This window comes from Saccoglossus kowalevskii, chromosome 9 (assembly GCF_978046115.1).
Source record: "Saccoglossus kowalevskii chromosome 9, keSacKowa6.1, whole genome shotgun sequence".
Lineage (NCBI taxonomy): Eukaryota > Metazoa > Hemichordata > Enteropneusta > Harrimaniidae > Saccoglossus > Saccoglossus kowalevskii.
Genome location: NC_140649.1, coordinates 35,721,069 through 35,731,679, shown reverse-complemented (window position 1 = coordinate 35,731,679; position 10,611 = coordinate 35,721,069). Strand labels below are relative to the sequence as shown.

The window sequence follows — 10,611 nt, the reverse complement described above, 5'->3', positions numbered from 1 at the left end:
AATGGAATATTTAATAAAAGGAAACATTACCCGATGATTTAGGAATAGTAAGATATCCCGCGTAGTTACGTGAATGTTAGCGTAATTAAACGAGACTCCAGTGAAGCTAGATTAATGCCAATCTGATTAAAATAAGATCCTAGTTTGGGCTTTTTTTTTTTTTTTTTTTTTTTTTGTTTTTTTGTTAAAATAATATCATTAATATTTTTTTCATATATTCTATTATTTTGTTTTCAAAATTTATTTGCTGGTATTTTTTTTTTTAAGTTTTGGTAATCGCGAAAGCCCACAAGGATCTGACCAACTACCTATACAAATCGCGTTCAAGTCTCGTAGAATCAGCAACCAATCAGAACTCGTGTTACAAATCACTTTCTAGAGCAGGAAAAGCGACACAACAAACAAACAAACACATGTACAATGGTGGACTTGTTTTTCTGCTGTATTTTTTCAGAAGACGTATACTAAGCTACATTGAACAGTGCAAATACGTAAGTTATCGCTATCGATTTCAGTAACCATTCACGTGCCTTGTTTTTTGAGCTGCCATTCACTAATTAGTTTAGCTTAGAAAATGATTAACGTTATGCATTATTGATTTGATTGTAAGATTTCCGTGCCGTAACGAAACAATCATAGGCGATTTTAGTATGTGGTTGGTTGCACAGGCGCTCGGAACGTTTCCTGGATAATAAAAAAATGACCTAAACCGGGATCGGCATAGTTAGTCAGTCGCCGGTTGGTTGCCGAAATCATTAGAACTTAAAAGACAAAAGGTCTCTGCCGAAATCTAGCAGGAAATAATGCTTATAAATGACACTAGTTATACAGGGTCGGCTTAAAACGCAGTAGCGGCAATTTTGGGCGTCTTTTATCATTTATAAACAATATTTTCTACTAGACTTCGGCAACCAACCGCATACGTTAGATCGTCAACTTCACGTCCCAGTAACACGTTATACTACTAGTAATTGTGGAGATAATTGGTTTTGTATTTTTTTCCACACAGATTAATCATGGCAACCCAAACAAACCTGTGTGCAGTTTGTGATTTAAAGTTCCACGATAATCCAGATATCTAATGTGATGTTTTACAAGATATACAATTACCATCATGGTCTCTATGTATACAGTTGGTGTTTTCATCGACCTAAAAAAGGCGTTTGACACTATAGATCACAAAATCCTAGTCCAAAAATTATGTAATTATGGCATTCGAAGTGTTTGGATAACAGGTTACAGCAGGTCTGTATTGATGGTATTAACTCAGATCTAATGAGTATAATTCATGGCGTTCCGCAAGGTTCAACTTTATTTATACTATATGTAAATGATATCTGTAATGTATCATAATTGTTAAAGGTTATTCTATATGCAGATGATACTAACATATTTTTATCTAGAAAATATGAAGAATTTACACTTATGGTTTATGGCTAACAAATTATCTTTAAATATTACTAAAACTAACTACATGATTTTCTATTGTAAAAATGTAAACAGTGTCCATCCAATCAATGATGTTTATATTGAAAGAGTGTATCATACTAAATTCTTATGTGTAGAACTGGACTGTAAATTCCAGTGGAAAGAACATGTGAAAAATATTTAGTTAAAGTTGCTAAAAACTTAGGTATTCTTTAAAAATTAAAATACCTGTTAGACTCGTCTGTATTTAACCCTTATATTGCCATATCTTGTGTATTGTTGTGAAATCTGAGGACATCCATATAAAACTACTCTAATTTGTTTATTTTTACTCCAAAAAAAGCTATAAGAATTGTTACAAAAGAGTGATACTTTAGCCATACAAAACCATTATTATATAAACTAAATGTATTAAATGTAATTGAATTAAGAACCATGCTTGTAATGTATAATGTTTATCATAAAAAAGTCCCAGAAAACAACTTGAAGTACTTTACAAATACCCATGAAGTACACAGCCATAGTACAAAACATTTAGATTTCTGTATAAAATATAGAAGAACTACTCAAGTCAATGTGTATGTCATGTTATGGAATCAAACTTTGGAATACTACCGGTAGTAATATCAAAAATTATATTAAATATTGCAATAGTCAAACAAAATTTAAACACCTCTATGTAAAGAGTCTGTTAGATAAATACAATATCTATTTAATGTTTAACTTATTTTGTCAATTATTTACCCCTTATATTATTTACCAGAACCTTGCCATCCCCTATAATCACAATGTATACAGGTGGCAATGCTTCTTGTTGCCCCTTTTCTATAGCTGTTATATCTATCTGCTTGTAATTTTAATTTATTTTTGTATGTCACATTTAGTGCTATAGAAATAAAAGGCTTTGTTATTTTGGTTATCATCCATATGTGTGATTTGTATGGGTTTTAATGACAAGCTTGTAAAAGCTCAGAATACAAATTGGAGGTGTTCATGATGTAAAAATAATTTGCACGAGTAAATTATCCCCAACAGTAATGCCATGTAGACACATCAATGTATAATATCCCTATCAAATTTGGTGCAAATCCTTTGATTTGTTCACAAAATAATTTTCTGGAACACGCCTTAAACTCACACTTGAGCCAAAAATGAATCATATAATTTGTAATAAACAATTATTTATTTACATTAATGATGTGTTTTTTTTACTCTGATTTTAAATGCATACATGATCAACAAAGTGATATGTACATGTACATTGATTTATTCAGTTTGGTCTGCTTCCAAACTTTCATTAGAACATGAAGACTGTAATGAATCTGCCAGTACAGCATCCAATTCTAAACTGCACGTGACTCATCACTCTCTGTATTGGCACAGTAATGGACCATATATTTTTCTACACAGTTAGCATGAGAGTCGTAATTACTACAAGAACAGTTCCGTTCACATATATCACAGCAGTTGTGATGTGATTCCTTGTTTTTTAAAACACTTAAGGTAGAGATGCAGTTTATTTGGCTTGCTTTTTAATTGAGTAATTAGACAATGAAGATGGTATTATATATCCAACATGTTATATATTTTCTGAAAGCTTATTATACAAACTTTGTAAAACTTGTCTTTATTTTAAATATCCAGAATGCGTTTTTGATTTTGGGTCAAAAATATGCTTTTTTGGACAAAAGTGGTTTAAAAAAAATTAGCTTAAAAACTTCAAGTCCGTTTGTGGGTAAAATTACATCACTGGATACCTTGGTATACTACTAATTCAAATGCGTCCACTCATCTCTCTAACGGCTTTCAAAGTCGCACAGCATGACCTCTAAGTTCACTCTTTTCTATTTTTGCATAATTTATATATCCATGTTAATTGCGGACTTGTTATTTTTGTTCCACTCGCTGTAATAAACTGTCCGGACGCATTTTGAAGGGGGAACACCTTGTCAATAATGTGTGAAAATTTCGAGGCAAATGGCCAAAGCGTCTATCAGCTATTTTAATTTAAAGCCCAAGAATTCACCAAAAATAGAAGACGAGAAAAAGGCTAATTTGCATATTTGCGCGTTAAACCGGGAATTACTGCTTTGTCATACTTTCTAGACTATTGAAATTGAAAGTTAACGTATAGACATAGACATTTTATGTAAAATCGTTGGACCAGAACAACTGCTCTTGAATATATAAATCAGAAACACGTCATTCATACCAGTGTTTTGATGGGGATGGTAAAAACACGTGGCAATGCCCAGTAAATATGACGTCATCTCATGAATTATTAAACAGGGGGCGGTCCTAGGAAGGTGACCTTTTATCACGATCAAAACATCATGGCTTCTCTTCGATGTATTTTCAATAAAAAATCTACGAGTATTTCAGAGCCTATGGTTTACCGTGAAGAGTACAAAGTGGGATATTAAATTATTTATCCTTGATGATTTTTATGTAGTATTGAGAACCAACTCCAGGAAGCGAACGCACAATAATGAATAATCGCGTAATCCTGGAATCGAAACGCGAGGCACAGAAGTTTTGTTCATCGTTTCCAATCCCATTTTTCCCACTGCAACATATTTGTTAAAAGAAATATTTGAATTCTGTTCGTTTTTTAAGGAGGCATTTTTTAATTTTTTCCGATTTTGGCAACGCCTTATTCAGGGATTTTCTAAGACAGTCGCAGACGGATGTACGTACAAAACATGCTGTTGTACTAGCGGCGACGGTCGCCTGCAAGAAGAGAGCTCCAGCTCCTAACGTAAAAGTTTTAAAATTTCGACCGGTTTTAAATAATTTGTGTTGGAAATGTGACATGTTTTAAGAGTGCAAAATGAAGGTGCATTTTCGAGCGGTCGAATTTTTCTGAATAGAAATCGGCAAATGAAAAGAAAAATGGGAGTGCTAAACAGTGTGCTTCGTTAGTTTACAAAAAAATGGAATGTCCGTCAAATTGACGTAGACTTCCCCATTTTTCACGGAAAAAGCAAAGGTCGTGGCCGAGTTGCAGGCTAAAAAAACTCAAAAATCAAAACAAAATCATCAATCAGTAAGTATTATGACAAGGAAAACAAAACATCAGACGTGGAGAGGCGGTCAGCGCGTCAAAAGAGTTGTTACCGTAATGTATCAAGTTACCTCTCTCTGTGATTTATTTTTCATTGAAATTATTTGGTTGTTTTCAATTAATTTTAGCGTACCTCTGCAATTTATTTTAGCATTGTCAGTTGTTTGCTTCATTGAATTAAACGGAGTTCGACCGGTTGCAAACAAAGCTGTCTCGCACCACCTAGCAAAACTTGCGAATGATCGAAGTACAGGTACCCATTGGACAAAAGATACACAAAAGTTTGTATCTCCCCGACCCAGTGCAATATATCCGGTTAAAATCAAAGCTCACGTGTCCCTTATTTGAGGGACCAGATTCTGCCGTAAATTCGGGATGGGATTTAGAAAAAAAATGGGACTTTTAAGGTGTATTTTGGTGTCATTTTCGGGCATTTCAATCATTCCTGATGCCTAAAATAGAGTCTAAGTTTTACCGTAGTCATTGACGCCTATTCAAGAGTATGATGTTTATTGTGACTAGCGTGAATGGGTCAGCTTCGTTTCGACTATGAGCAGTTATCACTGTAAACAATGTTAAATTATTCTTCACATACTCAGTTTATTTTTTGAGAACAATTATTTAAAAATAAAATCTCTCAGTCAATCAGAAACTCGGATTGATGCCTTCAGGGAAAGTCATGTTTGGACGCTCACATCGATTTGTTTTTCGTTCGGTGAGCTGATGCCTTCAGTGTAGCTTTTGCCTCTTCCGACATAGAAATCATCTGAATCTTCTTTCTACCTTTCTTTCTTTTCACACCACGCATAATGTAATGATAAAAATTAGGAAAAAACGCTGAGGAAATATAATGTTTGGTTTGCTAGCGAGCGAGAACTGATTTGAGAATAATTGCACATGCGCGTGAATTGAATGAACTATGACCCGTACAATCTCGATTTGCATATTGTCAATCACAGGTCTTGTTATTTGGTTACTCATGCAAATTAGCCAATTGGACATAAACATTGCCACGTGTGAGTGTTTTTTATTTTTAACCAGAAAATAAATAGCAATTTTAACGGTGTTCCAATAAGAATTCATTGGTCAAATTTTCACAGAATGTTCTTTAGATAAAAATCTATATAAAAAACGAAAAAAACTATTTTTGATTGAAATTCACAAATAAAGTGCATCTCTACCTTAAGTCTTTACTGGATGTAAAATCTTCAAATAATTTAACTCTCCTACAAAGAGTATCATTTTTGACATAACGTTTCAGTTCTGGACCACAGTCCCTCTATCCCCGGTCTAGAAACGGTCATTGTATTAGGTGTGAATTGGTCTCCTTCCCTGGCAAAGGCGCATTGCGGGTGTGGGCAAAGCATTGTCACGTGATCAGTACGTGATTTGACATCGTCCGTGCATGGATGTACTGTATTTTTTTACAACTTAGTTGTTTATTACAGAATTCGTACTTTTTCACATAATTTTTTAATCAGGATATCTGTATAAGGTCATATTTTAGCCGGCGAGTAGTTCTTTAATTCATCTATTTTAGTAGCAACAACACATTTTCGCAACAAATTTTCATACCTTTACCCAGATATTTGTCGTTTTTGATTTTGGGGTGATTGAAATTAACTCAATTTTATTTACCATACTTCTCGGCGCGAAAACAATATTTGTCTTCGATTTTGACATTTTATAATCGAAACATATCATTAAAAATTGGTGGGCTGATTTGTTATTTGTCACACCGCATTTTATTAATGTTAAATTGAGCGACTTTTATGGATGCTTTTTAGATCGTAAATGCAAATGGCGACGTTTTGAAATGACAATGTACTCAATTCTGTGCTAAAAAAATCATTTATATACAATCATTGAAGCATTGTTATATACTTTTACATAGAATAAAGTCATTAGTTGTTGTATAGTTGACTTGAACTGTTATGAACCCCCCAAGAATCAGAAATATCACAGGTTTTTCGATCGACTACGTTAACATGGACGCCATTTTGACAAGATTTTTTTTAGCGATGTCAGCATGTTGGTACGCGAAGTTTTTTCCCTATTAAAACGAGAACATTAACATAATTCCCGATATTAATCTTTGAATTGCAGGAACTGGATGTTTATGAGTTGGTAGGCTGGTGGTGATGCATATCAGGGTTCAAAAAACCCAAATTTCATAGTGATAATTTTGTTTACATGTTTGTTTACGTTGTGGTTGCCCGAATTTGAAGTCAAAGTGAAGTCATACAATGAGGTATCGCTTTGCATGACGGTAACTTTTGAAGGTATTGTAATCTGTCCGACTTCCTGACTCCCTCGGCCCGCGTGTGAACGGTTTGTTTACCCGCACTGCGGTTCGAGACAAAAAAACGCTAGTCGTTTCCAGACCGGGGATAGAGGGACTGTGCCTGGACAAATGTCGCGTAACATTCCACCGTGATAAAATAACGCGGCATGAGATGGTTTACCATCTCTTCCAACTCTGCCAGATTCTTGTATATAGCTCTCGAGATAAAATGATGACCCATAGTGAAGTACATGGTATATTGATTTCATGTCAATGCCCAAGGGCTGTTGTACAAACAATAATCTCAAAATTAGAAGTAGATAATTTAGTAAACTCTTTTAAGTGTGATTCCTGGACTATATTATCCGTCTCGCTGTAATTGAGGGTATTCCTCCTTAAAAAAAATAATAAGTGTTTCTGTTGCATCAATAGATGAACAGTATACTATTGTCCTTTGGGATTCATGTATTCATCTTCTCGTAGCTTGTCGACCATTCAATAAAATGATGATGGGATATCTCGTTGAATCTTCAAAACAGATAGTCTGATATTATCTCTGTTTGGGCAAACATTTACAACTTTGCAGTCTGCATAATTAAATTTTCCTTAATCTGATTTTGCAGACATTTTGATGCTGTTGCTGTTACTGCAAAAACTCCGACACCAGGAAAAAACTATCTCAGTTCCCTAGTTCGGAATGCCCCTTCTTGTGCCTTTCGTCTGCTTTTGTTACTTGCATCAGATTTTTCACCCCTGTTAAATTGATTAAAAAAATTATGCTAAATTTAGATGTTAAAGAGATTCATGTTGAATTCAAGATTAGGTCATGTTTGTCATAGTTTTATCATTATCGGTACTGGGCCATCAGGATACTCAAAATAAAATAAATAAAATCGAGATTACAAGAGTCCAAAATGTGGTACATGTATATGGTGATAATGTTTTTGTTTTTTTCACTTGTTTCTCAAAAAAATCTCTGACATAGGATGAAAAAATTGTATATTAATATAGTGATACAAATCCTAATATTGTTGAAAAATTTCATAAAATTTACATAAGAATTTAGTCAGTTTCCAGATTATATATACAATGGAAGTTCTTTCCCATGATGCAGTGAGTGGTTTAGAATTACAGATCGACTCAAAATGCCTCTAGTGTCAATTATGGAAATAACAACCATACAAATTTTACAAGCAAGCATACAAGCAATATACTTACCACTTTTGAATAGTATGAACTTCATCAACTACCAATAATACAATCTTATCACCATGATGTTGATGTAGCATGTCTATGAAGGTGTGCTTTGTTCCTTTGGGATACCATATATATAGGTTGGCAACTTTCTATCAATCTGGATATCTCTGGCCATTTTTGCACTAAATCCCAACAAAGTCAAACTGTCTATCTGGAAGAATTACCAATTAATCAATCACTTAGAAACTAATCAACAAGATATTAAAATAATAACAGGAAGTATAGATTTCGAAATTACATGAACCAGTCAAATTAAACAATTTCCAGTGACAGTAGAGGATAGAGGGACTGTGACTTGGTCTTTCATTAATGAGACAGGAGGCGACAGAATTAAAACACAATCTCCTTGTATCCTTGTTAATGTGACTAACATGAGTGGTAGGCGACTGACTAATTATGTCGATTCTACTTTAGGTCATTTTTTATTATCCAAGAAACGTTCCGAGCGCCTGTGAATAACACTGGTGTTTTTATTTATATCCACACAAGTACGCATTTTCGCGTATATAAATATTGTTACTTGGCTAAACGTCCACCAATACCCGACATAGTTCAATCATAATAGGAAACATGTCATATTCAACAAATACTCACCTCATGGTCAATTATTTGTTCCGAGTTTCTCGCTCGATTGGCCGGTAAGCGCCGCCATTTTTTTCATTTTTTTTGTGACCACTTCATGCGCACGCGCAAAGTGCATCACCATGTTTTCGTAAAGCGCTCTGTGATTGGTTGACTAATCCCGTCAGCGGAGAGGTACTTGAACGCGATTTGTATAGGTAGTTGGTCAGATCCTTGTGGGCTTTCGCGATTACCAAAACTTCAAAAAAATACCAGCAAAGAAATTTTGAAAAAAATAAATAATAGAATATATGAAAAAAATATGAATGATATTATTTAAAAAAAAAAAAAAAGACCAAACCAGGATCTTATTTTAATCAGATTGGATTAATGCTGAACCAAATTACGCTGGGTTTAGTTGCTCGACAATTACCATTTGTATTTAAAGTGTAACTTAGAATAAATATAACTCGAGGCAGCTAGCATATAGAAATGCGGACTTGTAAAATACGAACAGAGGTATAACTATGAGCACAATTGCCTTCTCTTCTATCTTGTAGACATGTATATGGTTTACGCTAATTGAGTGTTGACGAGTAATAGATTTGTACCATGCGTGACTTTATGCAGTTTAATGATAGTCTACTAATGGTACCTCTAGGTACTTACAACGAAAGAGATTACGTATACATCGTTAATGGTTTAGCACATGCCCACCAAAACACTGTAAGTCAAAACACAGATTGTTCATTATAATGTTGCATCAAATTATTTATTTTCTGTTTTCATGAATTACATTGAATCGAATCTTACATAGGCATTGGTTTCATAGGCATTGATTCAAATGTATGTAGCGCTAATTAAAAAAAATACCGAATCACAAGTACTTAACAAAAAACACAAAAACACAAACGAAAAAAATTAAACAATAGTAAGAGTGAAATGGGAATTAATATATAACATATACTACTAAAGGTATAAATGTTATTATACATTTAATATTTAAAGGGCGGTGGTCGTCGCGCAGCGCGTGTTCCAATTGCATGTATATAAACACTGTACTAGTATTTTACACGTGTTTTATACGTCACTATGAGTCCCATATCGAACAGGGCGCGATGGAACGACCACCGCCATTTAATAAATGTCTCGCTTACATTTGCTAAAATAAAATTGTTGCACTATTTTTGAACTTTCATACAATTAATATCATACTGTATAGGAACCATACGAATAATAAAGTACGTTTTATATTAACCGAGAAACAAAAAGATTAATTAATTACAAAAACAATTGCTTATGACCTCATTGTTCTTGCAAGATAACATTCAGACGGAATCCAAAAGTGGGACAGATTTACCTCCGTATTTCTGTAGACATGTATGTCGCTATCATGTTCAAATTTCCCCCAAAAACACCACACATAGTGTCACATGTATGTACTTTCATTCGATGATCCAATTCAAGATTGTTGAATGGTGGCCATTTTATTTATAAAATGTATAGCCCTCGTCTTTCGAGTTGTATTGCTTTGACAGAAGGTATAGTATCATTTTCTTTAAATCTAAGCCCCAAAGCACCGTAACGGTTTATCATTATGACATCAATTTCATCAGAAAATATCATAATTAACAAATCATGTGCAAGGTGATCAATAGTTTCACTATGTTTTATTTGTTATTATCTGATTATGTCACAAAATCAGACATATCCTTAGAAATATATTAATCACTAAAACTGCCTTCCATATAATAATCACATAATTACTCGGAAGATAAATTCATTTAAAACATCGCACAATACGGAAAAGGCAGTAGCTTAGTTAAATTCATTTGTTTGCACGAGTCGGCAACCAACGCGTCATTACTAGTAAAAATCTGCGAACGAGGCTACGAGCTGCTGATGTCATTAAATGTCAGGTGCACAGAAATACGCAGAGTAGACCAATTTTTGGCAAATAAAAGACTAAAACACTGGTTGGTTAAATGAACCACACGAAAGCCTCCACTTCTCTGGT

At 34.0% G+C, this 10,611-nt stretch overlaps 2 long non-coding RNA genes across 2 annotated transcripts; one reads left to right on the top strand and one right to left on the bottom strand.

Annotated features, from left to right (window-relative positions):
* The first annotated feature begins 370 nt into the window (after positions 1 to 370).
* LOC146739178 (uncharacterized) lies at positions 371 to 2,352 on the top strand. The gene is made up of 2 exons (XR_014930642.1): positions 371 to 491; positions 1,010 to 2,352. It is a non-coding gene; the product is annotated as an uncharacterized LOC146739178 (long non-coding RNA).
* Positions 2,353 to 7,500: 5,148 nt separating this feature from the next.
* On the bottom strand, positions 7,501 to 8,701 carry LOC144362423 (uncharacterized). The gene is made up of 3 exons (XR_013422581.2): positions 8,628 to 8,701; positions 7,995 to 8,184; positions 7,501 to 7,529 (listed from the first exon to the last, which is right to left on the bottom strand). It is a non-coding gene; the product is annotated as an uncharacterized LOC144362423 (long non-coding RNA).
* Between the last annotated feature and the right edge of the window lie 1,910 nt (positions 8,702 to 10,611).